At 30.5% G+C, this 19,508-nt stretch overlaps 1 long non-coding RNA gene across 3 annotated transcripts; it reads left to right on the forward strand.

The window, feature by feature from the left end:
• Nucleotides 1–9,082: 9,082 nt before the first annotated feature.
• LOC112796813 (uncharacterized) lies at nucleotides 9,083–12,659 on the forward strand. Of its 3 annotated transcripts, XR_011881140.1 has the most exons (7): nucleotides 9,083–9,475; nucleotides 9,550–9,676; nucleotides 10,227–10,277; nucleotides 10,359–10,450; nucleotides 10,538–10,628; nucleotides 11,252–11,286; nucleotides 12,083–12,659. It is a non-coding gene; the product is annotated as an uncharacterized lncRNA (long non-coding RNA). The 3 variants fall into 3 exon arrangements; XR_003199400.3 differs by lacking the exon at nucleotides 10,538–10,628; XR_011881139.1 differs by lacking the exon at nucleotides 10,538–10,628 and having other exon boundaries at nucleotides 12,199–12,659.
• The last annotated feature ends 6,849 nt before the right edge of the window (nucleotides 12,660–19,508 follow it).

Genomic DNA, 19,508 nt, shown 5'->3' on the forward strand with positions numbered 1-19,508 from the left:
TATATATCTTTTTAATTAAGTCTTTGTACTAATTTTTTTAATTGGATTTTTACACTTTTTTTTATTTAAATTTCTGCACTAATTTTTTTTAATTAAATTCCTACAAAATTAAACTAATTATTATTAAAAGAGACGTAATTAAAAAAAATTAGTGCAGAGACTTAATTAAAAAATATAAAAATTTAATTAAAAATTTTGTAAAACTATAAAAATTAATATAATAATTAAACCTTTCTTTTAATATGCATAAAGGATAACGTTTTAGTTTTTTACTGGCATGCTTATCATGGCATAAAAATTAGAAGTAATGAAATGTTAGGAAGAGTAACCAAAAACCTTTATTTAAGGTTCATTGATGAGGGAGAAGGGACCAGCAATTTTTGTGATTATTAGCCATCAATTAGCCATTAATAATGATTTGATGGTGTGAGATTGGTGTGAGATTTCATCCAATGGCTCACCTTCCTCTGCTGGTTACATGCTGGCCAAAATTCAACAAAACTGCTGGTCCCCTAGACTTTTCCATTGATATTACGTGTGGGATCCAAAAATTTTAATATGGAATAATGGAAAAATTTTAGATGAATATTTTAATTTTTTTATTATATAAAAATAATTTAGACATAATATATAATTTTTGAGTTAGATTTTTTAAAAGGTTTATTAATATATATAAATATATATATTTTTTATAATTTTGTTTTCAACATGATAATTATATAAAAAGACACAACAATATGAATATATTATAGAATTACAAGATATTAATATATTTATGATATATTTAGTTAAAAAATTATCACATATTTTATTAATTAATATTTATTTTTTTAATATTAAAAAAATTAAAAATAAATTATAAATTATTAATTATTTAAAAGACATGGTATCTTTGTAATAAATTATAAGATAAAAAATTTAAAATAAAATGATAGTTGAAATAAATTATGATAAAAAAGGTAAATTTTTGTTCTTTTAATAGTATAAATTTAGAAGAAAATAAGTATGCTTTTATAAGAAAAAATATTTAAAGTATACAATGTGATTATTAAAATATATCTATAAATTATTAATAATCTATATCATAATAATAATAATAATATAAATGTTAAATATGTTAATAGTTTAATATTATTAAAAAAATAACAATTTTTATTTAAATGAATATCGAGATGAATATGAAAAAATTAATTTAAAAAATAAAAAAATGTAAGTTGTTAATATTAAATTAGTTAAATAAAAAATATTAACAAAGTAAATAATTAAAATAAAAACTCATGGATAATATATGTAAAATCATTAAATTCTATAATATTTTTTATTTTTTTAATCATATACCGCACTATATATATATATATATATATATATATATATATATATATATATTAAATCTTTGTATCGATCCGTCCCTCCTTGTATCCGTCCGTGGTCTCATCACGAGAGAAAGAAAGAGGGGATAAACAATTACTGCTATTAAAAATCTTTATATATAATTAAATCAATTTAATTCTAATATAATAATTGTATAAAAATTTTGTGTCTGTATTCAATTATTAATCACTACATTAATAAAAATAACTATTTTTAATAATTAATGCGTAAATATCATCTAAATAAATATATATAATTGAATAATTATATAAAATAATTTACACTAGGAATATATTAACATTATATTCTAGTAAAATATATAGAAAAAATAAATAACAGCGGTGGGACTTGAATTTGATTTACCTACAAGTCAACAACCGTGACTTAAATCAAAATTATAAAATGTATGGATCTTATGCTTCAGCCTTCAAGCCTCCAACCTTCCATCCATATAGAAGGAAAACCATTAATTTCGAACTTTGATCAGGTATATGTTTATAGAATAGTGGCAAATATCATTTAAAGGAAAGAAAATGAAATTATTTCATGTAGGGGCCTGGTTTCCGTGTCATGAGACATTTATGGAAGGGAAAAACTTTGCACACTTTGCAATAATGTTCTTGTCAATTTGCCATACGTTACAAAACTAAATATGTGCGAGTTATAAGAAGACAACTCAAGAATTGACAGACGCTTCTACATATGAAAGTCCGACCTTTATAATTTCCTTCTCTCGTCCCTATTTTAATTTCCGAAATTTGGTTTCCATGATTTTTATTTTATTTATTTCTTTTATCAAATTATTGTACTACCAGTCTACCACCATCCAAATTTTATTACACACATTAAAATTTTAACTAGTCTTATTTAACCTGACTGAAGTTTCATAAAATTGGTAGAGAAATTCTGACAAGACTTCTTTTCTATTTTCAATATTAGAACTCAAAAATTAATATTGATTAAGGAATAAAATAATACTTACAAGCAGGGTCGGAACTAGATAAAATATTAAAGGGGTCAAAAATATTTATACAATAAATTAAGATTAAAATTAAATTTTAAAGAAAAATTAAACTAAAATTTATATATAATTTACATATAAAAAATTAAAATTAGGGGTCATCATCTCTCTTTCCTACCACCTGGCTCTGTGCTTGCTTACCAGTTTAAACAGTTTTACATTATATTGATTTCCATAATAATGTTACTAAATGTTTAATTGCATACCAATAATGATAATAAGAAGCATTTAGGAAGTTAGATTTGTTCAATATGAATATGATATTGAATAAAATTAAAAATTTTTGAGATACTCTCTTATTATAATTACTTTTCGGGTTAATAATCCAAATGGTCATTGAAATATTATATATGTGTCAATTTAGTTCTCAAAGAATGAAATATTTTAAATTTATCTCTATATAATATAATCGTGAGTCAAGTTTTTTTCATTAATTTAAATAATAAGATATGGTATAAATTAAGTTATCTTATAATGCATCATTATTTAACGAAGCAATTAGATATATTCTCTTTAAAGATTAAATTAATGCACTCATGATTTTTTATAGACTATTTTAACCATTAATCCATTATTTCGGTAACAAGTTCTGAAATGTATATATATCAACACTTTTTGTAGGTCTGATCGATGTATTCCGGGGCAAAAATCAATAAATAAGTAAATAAAGATGCAGTTTTCAAGGTCTGAAAATGAAAAAAAAAATTTCTGTTATGGGTGCATATGAACTTATGAAGTGGCTCAACTTGTATTTCGAGGAATCTTTTCCATTTTGGCCCACAACATGCAGTCATGCGCTGGTCAATTCCTCGTAATTGAGTCCAAGAATCAGGCATAAGATAGTCAGATATCAAATACATAATTAATTAAACTACTACCCACGTAGGATAAAAAAAATTTAATATTTATTCATGTGATAAGGATAAAACATGAGGTGAATGAAGATCGTTAATATGGACGTTTAATTTTAATACTGAATAGTTTAACTTCTCAAGGTAAACTAAATTAATAAAGTTGAAAAATGTAAAACTTCTTTGTCTATAAATAAAAAAGTAACAGAGATATTTTATATATTAATAAAATTTTTTCTCTCTCTTTATATTTCATTATTTTATATTTGTTATCTCTTCCTTATTTATTTATTTAGTTATTTTATAACATGTTATCAGCACGAATCTCTAACAAAATTTTAGGAAGACTTCAGGTAACAAATTTGTATTATATCGAAACTTTTTCATCTTAAATATAATACTTTTGATATATCTGGAAAACAATTATTTATCATAGATACTATATGCTAAAATCCATCTTGATTCAATGGATCTTGAAGATATCATTAAAGCTGAAAATAATACATTCCAGAAGGATAAAGCCAAAGCTATGATTTTCCTTCATCGTCATCTTGACGTATGATTGAAAAATGAATATCCCACATTAAAAGATCCTGCAGATCTGTGGAAAGACCTTGAAGAAAGGTACAATCATGTGATACTTCCTCAAACCCGATATGTTAGAGAAAACTTTCTCGACCTTCCATGCCTCGAATGTGCTCTTCAAGTAGCAATCGAGAAAAAGAATTTAAAAAATATTCTGAGTTAATTTCTTGCTTTTTTGTTATTGAACGCAACAATGAGTTGCTCTTAAGAAATCATGAAGCGCGCCCAGCTGACGCCGCTCCATTTTCTGAAGCAAATGCGGCAAATTATAACCCCAGAAGAGGTAAATGGCAAGATTTTAATAACAGAAAAAATTATGGAAGGAAAAGAAATTATGTTCACAAGAAAGGATATCACCAGAAGTGGGATAAAGAAAGAAACAATGGGCAAAGTAAATCAATTGAGGATAAATGCTTCCGTTGTGGTGGAAAAGGCCATTGGTCACGTACCTGTCGTGCTCCAAGACACCTAGTTAATTTTTATCAAGCATACTTGAAAAGGAACGACAAAGGCAAGGAAACAAATTTTGTTTCAAATGATGAAAATTCCACCACTCATTATGATGTATCTAATTTCTTTAAGCATTCTGAAAGAAATATTGGCTATTTGATTAATGATGAAATAGTTTGATATGTGTATGTGTTTGTTAAGTATTCATGTGAATAATTTTACTGTGCATGTACTTCTACTCATTTTATTATTATTATTATCATTTGTCTTTGAAGAAAAATGGCAAGGACATATTCTAAAGATATTTGCCTTGCAGATAGTACAAGTTCGCACACTATTCTTAAAAGTGACATATATTTTACCCATCTTGTACCAAAAGAAGAATATGTTAATACTATTATTGGCTCAGACAATGTGATAGAAGACTCCGAAAGAGCTATAATTTTGTTTTCTAGAAGAACAAAATTTATAATAAATAATGTACTATTATCTACCAAGTCTCTGAGGAACTTGTTGAGTTTCAAAGATATTCGCCGAAATGGATATCATATTGAAACAATGAATGAGGGAAATCATGAGTATTTATGTATCACAACTCATGATTTAAATAAAAAGGTTATATTGGAAAAGTTACCCTCACTTTCATCTGGGTTGTATTATACCAAGATTAGTGCAATTGAATCACATGCCATTGTAAACTAGAAGTTTACTAGCCTAAATGAATTCATAACTTGGCATGATAGATTGGGTCATCCGGGAACAACCATGATGAGGAGAATTATTAAAAACTCTCATGGACATTCACTAAAGGACCAGAAGATTCTTAAAACTAGTGAATTTTTTTGTGCTGCATGTTCTCAAGGGAAGTTAATTTTAAGACCATCACCAGTAAAGACTAAAGATTGGATTTGAGTCCCTGAATTCCTAGAAAGAATTCAAGGTGATATATGTGGACCTATTCATCCATCATGTGGCTCTCTTAGATATTTTATGGTCCTAATAGACGCATCTTCGAGATGGTCACATGTGTGCTTATTATCTTCTCGCAACCTGGCGTTTGCGAGATTACTGGCTCAAATTATTCGATTAAAAGCACAATTTCCAAAAAATCCAATCAAAATAATTTGTCTTGATAATGCTGGTGAATTTACTTCCCAAGCCTTTGATGCTTATTGTATGGCTAATGGAATAAGTGTTGAACATCCAGTAGCTTATGTTCACACACAAAATGGGTTAGCAGAATCACTTATTAAACGCCTCTAATTAATTTCTAGACCCTTGCTTATGAGAACAAATCTCCCATCCTCGGTTTGGGGGCATGCTATTTTACATGTTGCAGCACTTATTCGTTTGAGGCCAACGAGTTACCATCAATTCTTTCCTATGCAATTAGCTTTTGGCCAGTAGTCAAATGTTTTCCATTTAAGAATATTTGGGTGTGCGATATATGTTCCCATTGCACCACCTAGTCGCACCAAAATGGGACCCCAAAGAAAATTGAGAATATATGTTGGATATGATTCTCCCTCTATAGTGAGGTATCTTGAGATACAAACTGGAGATGTATTTAAATCTCGGTTTACGGATTGTCATTTTGATGAATCAAAATTTTCAATATTAAGGGGAGAGAATAAGCTTCTTGAAAAGGAACTTAATTGGAATGCATCATCGTTGATACATTTAGATCCTCGATCAGGGCAATATGAACTAGATGTTCAAAAGATTATACATTTGAAAAGAATAGCAAATGAATTGCATGATGCATTTTCCGATACAAAGAGGATAGACAAATCTTATATACAAGCGAAAAATGCCCCCAATTCGAATTGATGTCCCAGTAGGACAAGTAGCCACTGAAGCAAATTTATGCCAAAAGTGTGGCAGGCTTGTTGGTTCCAAAGATAAAAATCCTCGAAAGCGAAAAGAGGTAAATACTATTCCTGTTGAAAAATACATAGTAGAGACACCTGCAGTTATCCAAAAGTCTGATATAATGTTAACGCCAGAAGACATTCAGGTACCTGAAAATTGTGAAAATAACGAGATCTCGATAAATTATGTCTTTACAGGAGAGAAATGGGACCGCAATAAGACAATTGTCAATGAAATATTTGCATATAATGTGGGATTAAATATCATGCATGAAAGTAAGGATCTTGAGCCATGATCAGTAGAAGAATGTCGACAAAGGAATGATTGGCCAAAATGGGAAGAAGCCATGAAGGCTGAATTAGACTCACTTGCAAAACGTGAAGTCTTTGGACCTGTAGTTCGTACACCTAAAGATGTAAAACCTGTTGGATACCGATGGGTATTTGTGAGAAAACGAAATGAGAAAAATGAAGTTGTGCGCTACAAAGCCCGTCTTGTGGCACAAGATTTTTCACAAAGGCCCGGTATAGATTATGAAGAAATGTATTCCGCTGTAGTGGATGCGATAACATTCCGTTATTTGCTCAGTTTATCTGCATATCATAAACTACATATGCATTTAATGGATGTGGTAACAACTTATTTATATGGCTCATTAGATCAAGATATCTATATGAAAGTCCCTGAAGGACTAAAGATATCTAAACCATCCAATGAATATTCGCAAGGGTTATACTCAATCAAATTGCAAAGATATTTATAAGGTTTAAAGTAATTTGGACGAATGTGGTATAATCGTCTTTCTGAGTATCTGGCAAAAAACGGATTCAAGAATGATGATATATGCCCGTGTGTTTTCATAAAGAAATCTACATCTGGGTTCATTATAATTGCTGTGTACGTTGATGATTTAAATATCATTGGAACTCCTGAAGAGATTCCAACAATTATAAAAACTCTAAAAGAAGAGTTTGAGATGAAAGATTTTGGAAGAACTAAATTTTGGCTCGGCCTGCAGATTGAGCATATAAAAAATGGGATCTTTATTCATCAAACAACATACATAGAGAAGATCTTGAAAAGATTTTATGTGGATAAGTCACATCCCTTGCGTACCCCAATGATCGTAAAATCTTTGGATGTGGAAAATGATCAATTCCATCCTAAGGAAGAAAATGAAGATATCCTTGGTCCTGAAGTACCCTATCTTAGTGCCATTGGAGCACTAATGTATCTTTCTAATAATAAACGACCTGATATATCATTTGCTGTGAATTTACTAGCAAGATATAGTTCCTCTCCAACCAGAAAACATTGGAGTGGAATCAAAGAGATCTTTTGATATCTTCATGGAATGACTGATATAGGATTGTTTTATCCCTATGGATCCAAGTCACAATTAGTTGGATATGCAGATGTTGGATATTTGTCTGATCCACATAAAGGGAGATCTCAAATAGGATACCCATTCACATATAGTGGTACTGCTATATCATGGAGGTCCACGAAACAGACGATTGCAGCAACATCCTCTAATCATGCTGAAATACTAGCGATACATGAAGCTAGTCGTGAGTGTTTTTGGCTGAGGAGTGTAATCCAATATATTCTATCATCATGTGGACTGATTGATCAGAAGATAGCTCCAACTGTCCTTTTTTAAGACAATACAGCATGTATTGCTCAACTTAAAGGCGGAGATATCAAAGGTGATAGAACAAAGCATATTTCTCCCAAATTCTTCTTCACTCATGATCTTCAAAATCAGGGGACAATTGATATCCAACAAATCCGCTCAAGTGATAATCTGGCAGATTTATTTACAAAGTCACTCCCAAAATCCTCCTTTGAAAGATTGGTACATGAGATTGGGATGCACCGATTTCGAGACATTAAATGATGTCGACAAGAGGGGGAGACTGTACTCTTTTTTCCTTGGTCAGGTTTTTTCCCATTGGATTTTTCTTGACAATGTTTTTAATGAGGCAGTCCCTATCACAAAGGATATTGTACTCTTTTTCCTTCACTAATGTTTTTTTCTGCTGGATTTTTCTTTAGTAAGGTTTTAACGAGGCAATAATCCTAAATGGTCATCCAAGGGGGAGTGTTGTGATAAGGATGAAAGATGAGGTGGATAACCATCATTAATATGGGCGTTTGATTTCAATACTGAATAGTTTAACTTCTCAAGGCAAACCAAATTAATGAAGTTGAAAAATGTAAAACTTCTTTGCCTATAAATAGAGAAGCAACTGAGGTATTCCATACAGTAACAAAAATTTCTCTCTCTCTCTCTCTCTTTATATTTCTTTATTTTATATTTGTTACCTCTTCCTTATTTATTTATTTAGTTATTTTATAATAATTCATTTATATTTTCAATGATCATCAGACTCGATTATTAGTCATCAAGCCGTATGTTAAGTTCGAACAGCTGCATTCTAACTTCTAAGGTTGAATAACCAGATCTAAACATGCAATGATAAGGTATAATAGTAAAAGTGAAATGGACACTAAAGAAAATGAATTTTTTGTCACGCTTTTAAAATGTGTCAAAAAGTGAAAAAAGCGTGCCGATAGTAGCTTTTCGCCATACTTTTTGTTATCGGCACATTTTGTGTGTCGGTTGCTCTATCGATCTATTGGCACGCTTTCTTTTTCACCACGTTTTCATCTAATGTCACGCTTAACACTACTAAAAAAGTATGTTTTAGTGACAAATTTTTTGCGGTAATAACATAATTGCCACTAATTCTTTAATTTAAGTTATATTTTTAGGGCAATTATATATTTGTCATTATTACTATATATTATAATGATAATTATCTTTATTGCTACTAATAAATACAAAAAAATTTCTTTTTAGTAAAAAATTTTTGGTGACCATAAAGTTATAGCCAGTATTGTTATCATTAAAATATTTTTTTATAACAATTTCCATATAGAATGAGTTATTGCTTGCCTTTCTTGGAATTTGGTGTAAAAGGTGTTGATTTAGATATTCAGAGGAAAAAACCTAGCTTATGTTGAAGGTAAAGGATGGTCTCAATGTCGAAACCCTAAGCTTGTCGTAACCATTGCTGCCGCCATCGCCACCGCCACCGCCACCGTTGTCTAGCAAAGGCGCCTCCTCCACCAACGCATCTCCATATCTGGCAGCAACACCTAAATTAAATCTCTGAGATCGATCGAGAAAAAGTGCCTCTTTGTGAACGACGCTGTCGCTACATTCAGCTCTGCCCTTGCCTCCATTTCACAACACCGCACCTTCGCCGCTTGCACCGCCGCTGGTCTTCCGCGTAGGCGTACAAAATCGTCACTGCTGGTAGATCTTCTCCCTTCATTTTTTGGATTTTCTATTTTTCATTTTATATTTTTTCTAATTCTGAAATTCAACAGGATTTTGTTGTTGTTGCCGTTGTCGCCATCACCATCACCAACGGTTGTTGGTGCTCCTTTGTTTCTCTTTGGTAGCTAAACTTGTTGCTCGTTGTTCGTTGTTGCTCTGCTCTTCTGTTTCTCTCTGGTAACAATTGCTACTTCTCACTATCGACATATTTTTTAGTTGTTGAATTTTACTTTTGCTCAATTAATTGTTTGGTTTGAATATTCAAAAGCTTGAGTTTTTATTTTTAGTTTATCTTCTTTTGTGCAGGCTATAAGTGCAGCAAAAATGAATTTCCAATTGCTATATAACCAATAATTCATGTTTGGTGTGCAGTTATATGTAGATTATGATTTTCCAATTGCTATAAATACCCACCTTTGATCTGTGCTTTGTTATATTGTATTATATCTCACATATTTTTCTCTTTTCTATCTATCTATCTATCTATCTATCTCACAATTTGGAATTGAAACAGCAACACTCTGTATCCTTTATAATGTTGTTGTTGTTGAATTCAAAGGGAATATGACAATGGGAGCAGGAATAAGTGTTGCAGATGGGAACTTGGTGCCGAATTAGACCCTTATGAAGTCACAACCAATGCTGTCAAATGATTTATTTCAATTCTAATGACATGATTCAAGTTTTTATTGCAATGTTTCTTATAATTGATTCGAATTTTGTTCAGGACTGTTGAAAAACACATGCAAATATTTTCTCATAGAGAGAGAGAAAAAAGGTAAATCTCATTGTGTTTCTTAATTCTAATGTTTATTAAATGTTGATTAATCATAACATTTTCATAACTTTGTGTATTCAGATGTCAGATATATTGAACTGGTTTGGATGGTGTACATGAGATACTTTTTATACCAATGTCACTTCAGATGGTGTAAAGCAAGGATTAGAGAGGTATTATTCCTTTTCCATGGATAAAATGTCAAGCTATAATAATAGTTAGATTTTTGTATAATATATGTTCTTTAATGCAACTTCAAGGTAGTATTCCTGCTAAGTTTGTTAATGATGGATGGTAATCTACTGGTATGGATGCTAATGGTATTGAATGGAAAGCTGATAATTGTGCAAAGTGAGTACTTCTTTTAATGATTTCATTGTGTATGTAGATTCTAGATTTTACAACATTAAACATGTTTAATTGATTCATTCTTCACCAGCTTTGCGAATCGATTCACAAATATCAAAGAGAATCATAAATTCCAAAGGGATGGAAAACAAGAATCATTTTTAGTTTTATCTTCTTTTGTGCAAGAAGGATATAAGTGTAGCAAAAATGTTGGGGGCAACTAAGATAATAGGGATTGACATAAATGATATGAAGCGAGAAAAATGTGAAGCTTTTGGAATGAGTCACTTTATAAATTCAAGTAATTCTGATAAATCTCCTTCAAAATTGGTTAAAGAATTGAGTGATAGACTTGGTGTGGATTTTTCATTTGAGTGTACTGGAGTTGGCCCTTTGCTTACTGAATCATTAGATGCTACAAAAGTGGTTAGTTTCATTTTTCAAGAAGTTCATCCTTATAAATTTGTGTGTGTACAAATTGAATTAAATCTATTATATAATCCTTGAAAAAAAGCAAGTGAATCTAATTATAATTTTCTCATGTATAAGGATAAAGTAAAACAATAATGCTTGGTGTAGGAACTGAACCTTTTGTATCATTTGGTCTATTTTCTATTCTTTTACAGGTACTTGCTAGATTCCCACACCAAATTAAGATAAGGTATCTTCTTAGTCATGCCTTTCACAATAATGATGATTATTGTACAAAAATACAAATTGCATTTGTTTTTCGATTATCAACAATTAGTAGCAATTTTCATTCGATGACAATCATGATACGGCTGATCAATCAACAAATTAAATGAGTATATAGCTAGCAATTTATGGTAGTGGAAGCTGATTAATGTGGCATTTCATACCAAATGGATCAAAGGCAACATTTTCATGTGTTTAGACAACACTTTTAAAAGATTGTCTCAGTCCACATTCATTGTAGTGAAAAAATTAAATTTAAAACTATTATTCATAAGTAGTATATTATGATTTAGTTTAGTAAAATTTTTATTTTTCACAAGTCATATATTAAATTTGATTTTTTAAAAGATATATCATTCATCATTAAATACATATTTTTTTCAGTAAATTATCTCAAGTAGAATTTTTATAAATTTTTTTTCTTATTCTCTAATTATTACTCTTCTCTCTGTGCGTGTATGTAGCCATTTGTCTTTTTATTATTAGGGAAGTGAAGTTTTTTCAGTTAAATGACTCAACTTTTTGCTTTCTTGCTTACTATAAGTTTATGTTTTTTAAAATTAGGTGCTTATCATATGTTGCAATCATTCATGAGCTCATTTATCTCATATGATGAAAATAATTTATGATTTAAAATACTAAAATTAGTTGGGATATATCCTTTTCCTACTACAACTAATTAAAGTTGGTAGTAGGTAATTTTATCACATAACAGAAGATGCATGTGTATGACTCTCTTATTACTGCGTTGGCATTGGCAGTGTTCTCATTGAATGGTAAAAATAGAAATAAAGTAAAAGTGAGTTGCCCACCATGTATTATTGGTAAACTAAGCAGCTAATTGGAGGGGAATCACACGCACAAGTTTGTTTGGCAGGATTTATCTTTATGTGCAGTGCTTTGGAGTTTATTCTGGTTAAAAGAAAGATTAAGGGACCCTCGTGGCTATAGGTTTTGACTTTTTCAAAGCAAGAGCAAAGACCAACTTCAAAGTTAAGAGAACCGTGTCATTGGTATCAAGGCGAAAAACATTGCCAAGCTATCAATTCCTTGAAAAGTAGCCAAAGGTTTATAGTTTTAGATTCTTTAGTATATTCATGATTTTTCTTCTTCATTTACTTTTAAATTCTTAGATCAATTACTAAAAGCGAAAGCTAGGCTACTTTTAAAAGTACAACTTTAGATCATTGCTAACACTTGTATTGCTACATTGATGTAACATAGTTATAGGCTTGTAGTATTTTTTGTTGTTTAGTTTTGTAACATGATTTACTACTTTTCAAGAGAAATTTGTTTATCAATATTTTGAGTTTAATGAAATATCTCATTTTGAAGTAATTAATTTCAGTATATTTATATTATGTATAACAATAATAATTGTTGGCAAATTGAGATTCTAAAAAAAGATAGTTCGTTGTTTCTAAGAAAATGAGTATAATATAACTAAAAAAGTCTTAAGACTTTAGTGACAATAGTAATGGCTGGTAAAAGTGAATAATATTACAATTTTATAATTATTTTTAGTGGCCATATAAATTGCCAGTAAAATGGGTTTTGGCGACAATAGTAATGGCCGCTAAAAATGAATCACGTTGCAATTTTAGAATTACTTTTGGTGGCCATATAAATTGCCAAAAAAATAGTCGCTAAAAATTATTTACTTTTTGCAGCCATTAAAAAAGTTTTTACCGGCAAATGTTATAATTACCGCTAAAACCTTTTAGCGACAAAGCATAAGACGACTAATTGCCGGTAAATGTATTAGCAACTATTTTTATTGCCACTAAAAGTAAAATAAATGGCTGCTAAAAATGATTTTTCTTGTAGTGTAAAAGCATGACAGTGTGTATAACTCTATAGCTATGCTTTAAAATCGTACAAAAAAGTATACATACAACCACACTTTTGAAGCGTGCTAAGAAGGTTTGGTTTGGCTATACTTTCAAAGCGTGCCGATAAAAAACGATATGGCTACACTTTTTGAGCATGCCAATAGGGTAATAAATGGCTATGTTTAGTAAGTGTGCCTTGATGACTACAAGAAAAAACGCCTACGCTTAAAAAGTGTACCAATAGCTAAGGAGATGGCTATGCTTTTAAAGCGTGCTAGTTTCCAGGTTATGGCCACGTTTATTAAGCGTGGCTGTTGAGCACAACTGTACGATATAGCCACGCTTTTTAAGCGTGGTCATAAGTTAGCTCAGAAAAACTCTTTTTTCATTAATCTTTCCAATAAAAACCTTGCAAAATTCATATATAATTTTAAAATCATAGATCAAAATAATTATGTATATATCAGCCAATCTAACTTATATATAAACTTGTCTCAAAAAAATAGACTTTGATCACAAAATACTAAAAATCAAAGTCATAACAACTACCCATGAATTCCTAATACAGAAATTACAATTCCAACAAGTATCACATATCTACTTTCTTTATATACTTAATTACAAAATATCAAACTCCATGATTAGTGTGATCTTCCACCATGAATTCCATTGATTTTACCACTGTCCTGCACAATTTTAAATATTGTTGTGTTAGTGCATGTTATAAAGGCTAATTAATAATACAAATCTAATTCTAAATTCAAATTGATTAAGAATGAAAATGGTAAGTCGACTTTAATTAGGTCCAGCAATAAAGTTATTAGAATTTAGCAATCACATAATTGAAGCATAAATGCTTAGAGAGAGAAAGAGAGAGAGAGAGAGAGAGAGAGAGAGAGAGAGAGAGAGAGAGAGAGAGAGAGAGAGAGAAAGGGAGGGAAAAGAGAGCATATAATTCATCAATAATAACTAAAAAAAGATAGTACCAAATAAGCCACTTGGATAGAAGAATCTAAGAATATATATATATATATATATATATATATATATATATATATATAAATATATTTAGGCCCTTCAACTGCCATATGAAAAATGTGATGCACCTTGTTCTCACATCTTTTTTTATTCACCAACTTCATTAATCCAAGCACATGATTCATAATATTCAAAGTTTTTTCTACTAGCATATAATATATAGGCATTTTGTATTGTTTTTTCTGAAATTTGGTTGCATGATAATTCAAAGTTTAAGACATTGGAGGACACTAATTTTCAATGCTATACATAGTTAACAACCATAAGCTGAAATTCAGAATAGATCTAAATTCACACCAAACTAAAGCAATGAAGTTTGATTCAAAGGAGATATTTAGTTCCAAGTACTTATCAAAAAATATTTTCGAATTACCAAGCACTCTGCTTGTTGCAACTGTGGTACTCTTTCCTTTAACAAGAATCACAAACAAACCACATTTATATGGGAGTATATAAGAAGAAACAAGAGAATGTAACATATTTTATGGCCATTGGGCTACTTACCATCCTAAGGAGCCTTATTACAATAATGCAACATATTTTGCTTAAACACAGATTCTACCACACAATACATAGACATCACTATCTAATAACTAACTGATTGCTAACAAAATCAAGTAACAAAGAACAATCAATAGTACACTACAAGAAAATTTAACAACCTACAATGTATATTTAGCCAACAATAGAAATTTAACATGAATACTAAAATTCTATAATCCAAAACAACGAGGCAGTGACCACTTATTTTTCTCTCTTTTTTTAATTAGCATCTTTGTATGACAATAATACGATAAAGATAATTACTTATATCATTGGTTGGTGGAATGTAAGTTGATTCGGAGGAACGGAAAAAATTTCTTGGTCTACTATTTGAGGCATCCAAAATAGAATTTTGGGTAGCTTGCACTAAGGCTGCTACCTCTTTGTCAGTCATTCTAAGGTTGATTTGGTGCAACATCACCTTTAATAGACCACAAACATTGTCCATCTTCTTCTCTAATGATAAGACTTTGTCATTGTATTTAACTTTGACTTGGTGAATCTCCTTATCCTTTTTAAGAGAGCTTATTGTAATCAAAGCCCCATAACAACGAACTCAACCTGGTTAGTCCTTTCCTAGCATGGCTACAAATGCATCCTCATGATTTTCCCTTACCTTTATGCGGTTTTGAAGTTCATTTTATCAAAAGTAACAACATAAAAATACAAAGTCATATTAACTTAATATAAATATAAATCTATTTAGAATTTATATTGTCCAAATCCAAACACAAATACAAACAACTCACAATTGTTGTTTATGTTTTAGCATCAATTTCTTTTCTATTTTTACTTGTGCGAGTTGCTGTGAAAACTTTAGCCTTTGATGGTTCTTCATTGTTTTCTTTAGAGTCATGCTAGAGTATGAAGAGAAAAACTTACATGAATCATACTAACTAGACAATATAACATGGATATAAAGGAGAAATCACAAACAAATAAGTTATGTTACCAGCTGCTTGTACTATTCCAAAATTTGTGGAATCCATTTAGTGAGGAAATGTTTACTTTGACCTATTTTCAGTATTCTTAGCAGACATGGCCTAAATATAAACATGAAAAAGAGGTATTATTATTCTTAGCAGACACATTTTCTTTCTCTTTGAAAATCACATCACCTTTTTTTGAAACACGAAGTCTAATTACATAAAGAATCAAGGATAGTTGGAAGAAATAGAAGACATATAGCATTACCTTGATAGATGGAAGACTCCAATACCGAATTATTTTGTGAAATTGAACCTCAATGATCTCTAATGGTCGGTTCTGTATCATTTCTTTCTTTGTATTGTACTTCAAGAAATGTTCCTTTTTGATTTCGCCCTTGTATTTTTTCTATGCACGACAACATCCCCACATTATCCGCGACTGTGAACTTATTGGAAAAATGAACTTTTGCAATTCAACACAATACATTAGAATGCCAAAGGTTAGCATAAAATAACAAATAGATAAATAAAAAACTGTCCATAATTCTATATTTACATACGTTAGCGTACTCCCACATGTCTTCCTTAAGTTTATTAGGCACACCATGCCAACTAGTATATAGCAAAGTTACAAAATGAGGATTTCTAACTGCTATAGATACGACCTCTTTGGTTGGACCTATAGGCTTCCCTTGTGAAAACTTTACCTCCCGTCGATATTTAAAATTAGTGGCATGAAGTTTTTGCATAAGGTCTTACCACAAATTTTCTTTATTGTGCCTAAGTCCAATTAGAATAATAGAATTTTAAGTTAACCTAATTGAAAAGAAATATAAGCTATAATTAGACAATAAGGTAGACAAGAAAAGTACATTCATTACTAGCTTACACTACAACAAATAAGGGTTTTTGCAACGGTCGAAAACTGTTGTCATAGATCGAAGAACCATTCTAAAAACTTTAGGCGACGCTTTGGCAACGGTTTTTGATCTGTGGTATATGCGGCCGTTACCAATGCTCATATGCAACGATTTTTTATCTAAGGAAACGGCAACAAAAAACTGTTAGCATAGTTACTAGCATAGACAATAGTTTTGACAATAATTTTTAAAGAACGGTTTAGTTCCAACTTTTTTTTAAATGTAGTATCAATAAATAATCTAAACTATTTGAATCAAATTACTAAAGAAAACTAATTGAACATTTACCATCAAATTTGACTTATAAAAATTGTTGTAAGATCCACAATCACATTATATCATCATTACAAAATAACATATTACTAGTCTAGGTCATAACTATTTGTACTTACATCATCATCATTTTCCAAAATACCATAATACTATAGCCTAAGTCATGACGATTTTGAACTATATAATCTAATTTCGCAAAAAATATAATAACAAAGAAGAGTTGAAATAGATAAGTAGCAAATAGATTTATCATCATGTCCACAAGTTCAGGACTTTTACTCTCTAACATTTACTCTTAAAAATTTGAGCTTAATTAAGTTCAATTTCTCTTTTAACATGGTTTTTCTGTAAACAAAATAAAAAATAATAAATCAAATATAAAACTAGACATCTTTAATACTAATAATATTTACTAAAAATGTTTGAGAGAGAGAGGACAAACATATATATAATAACATTCTTCTATTTGGATACACAAAACAATTGAATCAACATCAACATAATCAACCATTGTTTAAGATATGATAACTTATAGAAACTTTAACAACAAATAATACCTCCACATTCGCATCATTGTTCGGATTGCTTAAAGTGCTTCCTAGTTGAGCAGCTAACATCTTAAGGTCCACTCCTGAGCTTTTTTGTTTCAACATCATCTTAACAAGAGATTTTAGTTCATTTACTTCTTTTTACATCACATCAATCTTACCTTCTAATGTTGTTTTCTCAGCTGCATGTTGCTGCTTAAGAGTGACAATTTCTTCATTTTTCTTTAACAAAGTTAGTGTGGTAACTCTTCTATGACATCGCACTCGCCCTGCTTTCTCTTTCCCAAATATGGATTGAAGAGCTCTAATTGCTGATTCTTTAGACTTTTTATTCTCAGCTTGAAAATGTGCCTAATTTGAAGAAAAATAACAATAATTAAAAAAAAGAGTAACTACACAATTAGACTAAAACCATATATCATTTGACAACATCAAAGAAAATAATAAAAATTAAGAATAATATCAAGATTCTTTAACTCAACTACAAGCGTAAAAATAACAACAACTGATGGACAATTCGCCAAAATACAAGAAATCCATAACCTATTTTAATCAAATTAACTCTCAATACTTACATTAACATCCAAAGTATCTTCATCCAATGATTTTCGCTTTATGCTTTGGCGAGTCTCAACAAACATTTCTACTTGAGTAGGTGGTTCAGTATTTTTCTTAGAAGCAGCCTGTAAGTCCAGTTCAAATAACATTTATATAGAGTTAAAATAAGTTTATTTTTTAAAATCAACACATACTTGATACTCAAAGACACACGCAACACATACACATACAAATGCACAACAAGGTTTAAAAAATTGTATCAATCTTGCACGTATTCTTGCAAAATTTATTGGTCTCTTTCGATGCCTAAATTTCTGTTGTGCTCTATTTTTCTTATTCTGCACAAACATTTTCTACATAGCAAGAGACAAGTATTATCAAAAAGTCATCATATTTCACTCATAAATGTATAAAATATAATTGCATAAACAATTACACTAGGTTTCACATAGCTTACCTTAGCTTTCTCAGTTCTCCAATAAGCAATTAACTTTCGAAAATGACTATCAGGTATGCTTTTAGGATGGTTTTTCAGCATCTCATTAACACATTTGTATGGGGAAAAAATGACTTTGCTTGATCGTGGTATTATACCGTCTCCAATTGTCATTGATACGACCAAGTACCATCTTTTTTCCTTGAATTGGAATAATGAATTTAGCCTATTAAACACAAATATTATTTGCTAGTAAGAATAAAATATTATGTACATTTCCTTAAGTTCCTAAAAGAAATAAGACTAATATTCTCACTTGAACCAGGGCAGAAAGTTCTGCTGTTTAATTTTAGGCTAAGATTATTTCCCGGGAAATTGAAATCCCAGTAGAGAGGACCATATGTGATTACAGGTGTGTCACCATATGGATACGTAGAGCTTCAGGATAATGATTCTGACAAAAAGTTCATTGTTAATAGACAGAGAGTCAAACATTATCTTGAAAGCAATTTTGAGCAAGAATGCTCAAAACTGAAACTTGATTAAAGCTCAGTAATAGTCCAGCTAAAGACAATAAAGAAGCACTTGCTGGGAGGCAACCAAGCCATTAATAAAGCTTATTTGTTAATTACATGATAATTTTACAGGTTCAGATTAATTATCTTCAAGGTAAAATAACAATTGCATGAGTTCACAGAGTTATAGAAGGATTCAGAGGATGAAACAGCAAAAAGAAGCTCACTGGTGCGAAAAAGCCAGTAAGAGCTATTTTGGGCGTTTAACACCCAAAAGAAGCATCTACTGGGCGTTTAACGCCAGTAGAGATAACCATATGGGCATTAAATGCCAAAAAGAAACAGCTTCTGGGCGTTTAATGCCAGATATACAGCGTCTTGGGCGTTCAGAAAAACACCCAGTGATAAAGGAGTTTCTGGTGTTTAACGCCAGCTAGAAGCAACAGCTAAGCGTTAAACGCCCAGACCAAGCACCAACTGGGCGTTAAACGCCCCAAACATGCAGCAGTTGGGCGTTTAACGCTAGGATTGTGGAGGGGAGGAAATTTTTGTTCCCAACTTGATTTTTTTTCAAATTTTCATGTTTCCATCCATA

This window comes from Arachis hypogaea, chromosome 4 (genome assembly GCF_003086295.3).
Source record: "Arachis hypogaea cultivar Tifrunner chromosome 4, arahy.Tifrunner.gnm2.J5K5, whole genome shotgun sequence".
Lineage (NCBI taxonomy): Eukaryota > Viridiplantae > Streptophyta > Magnoliopsida > Fabales > Fabaceae > Arachis > Arachis hypogaea.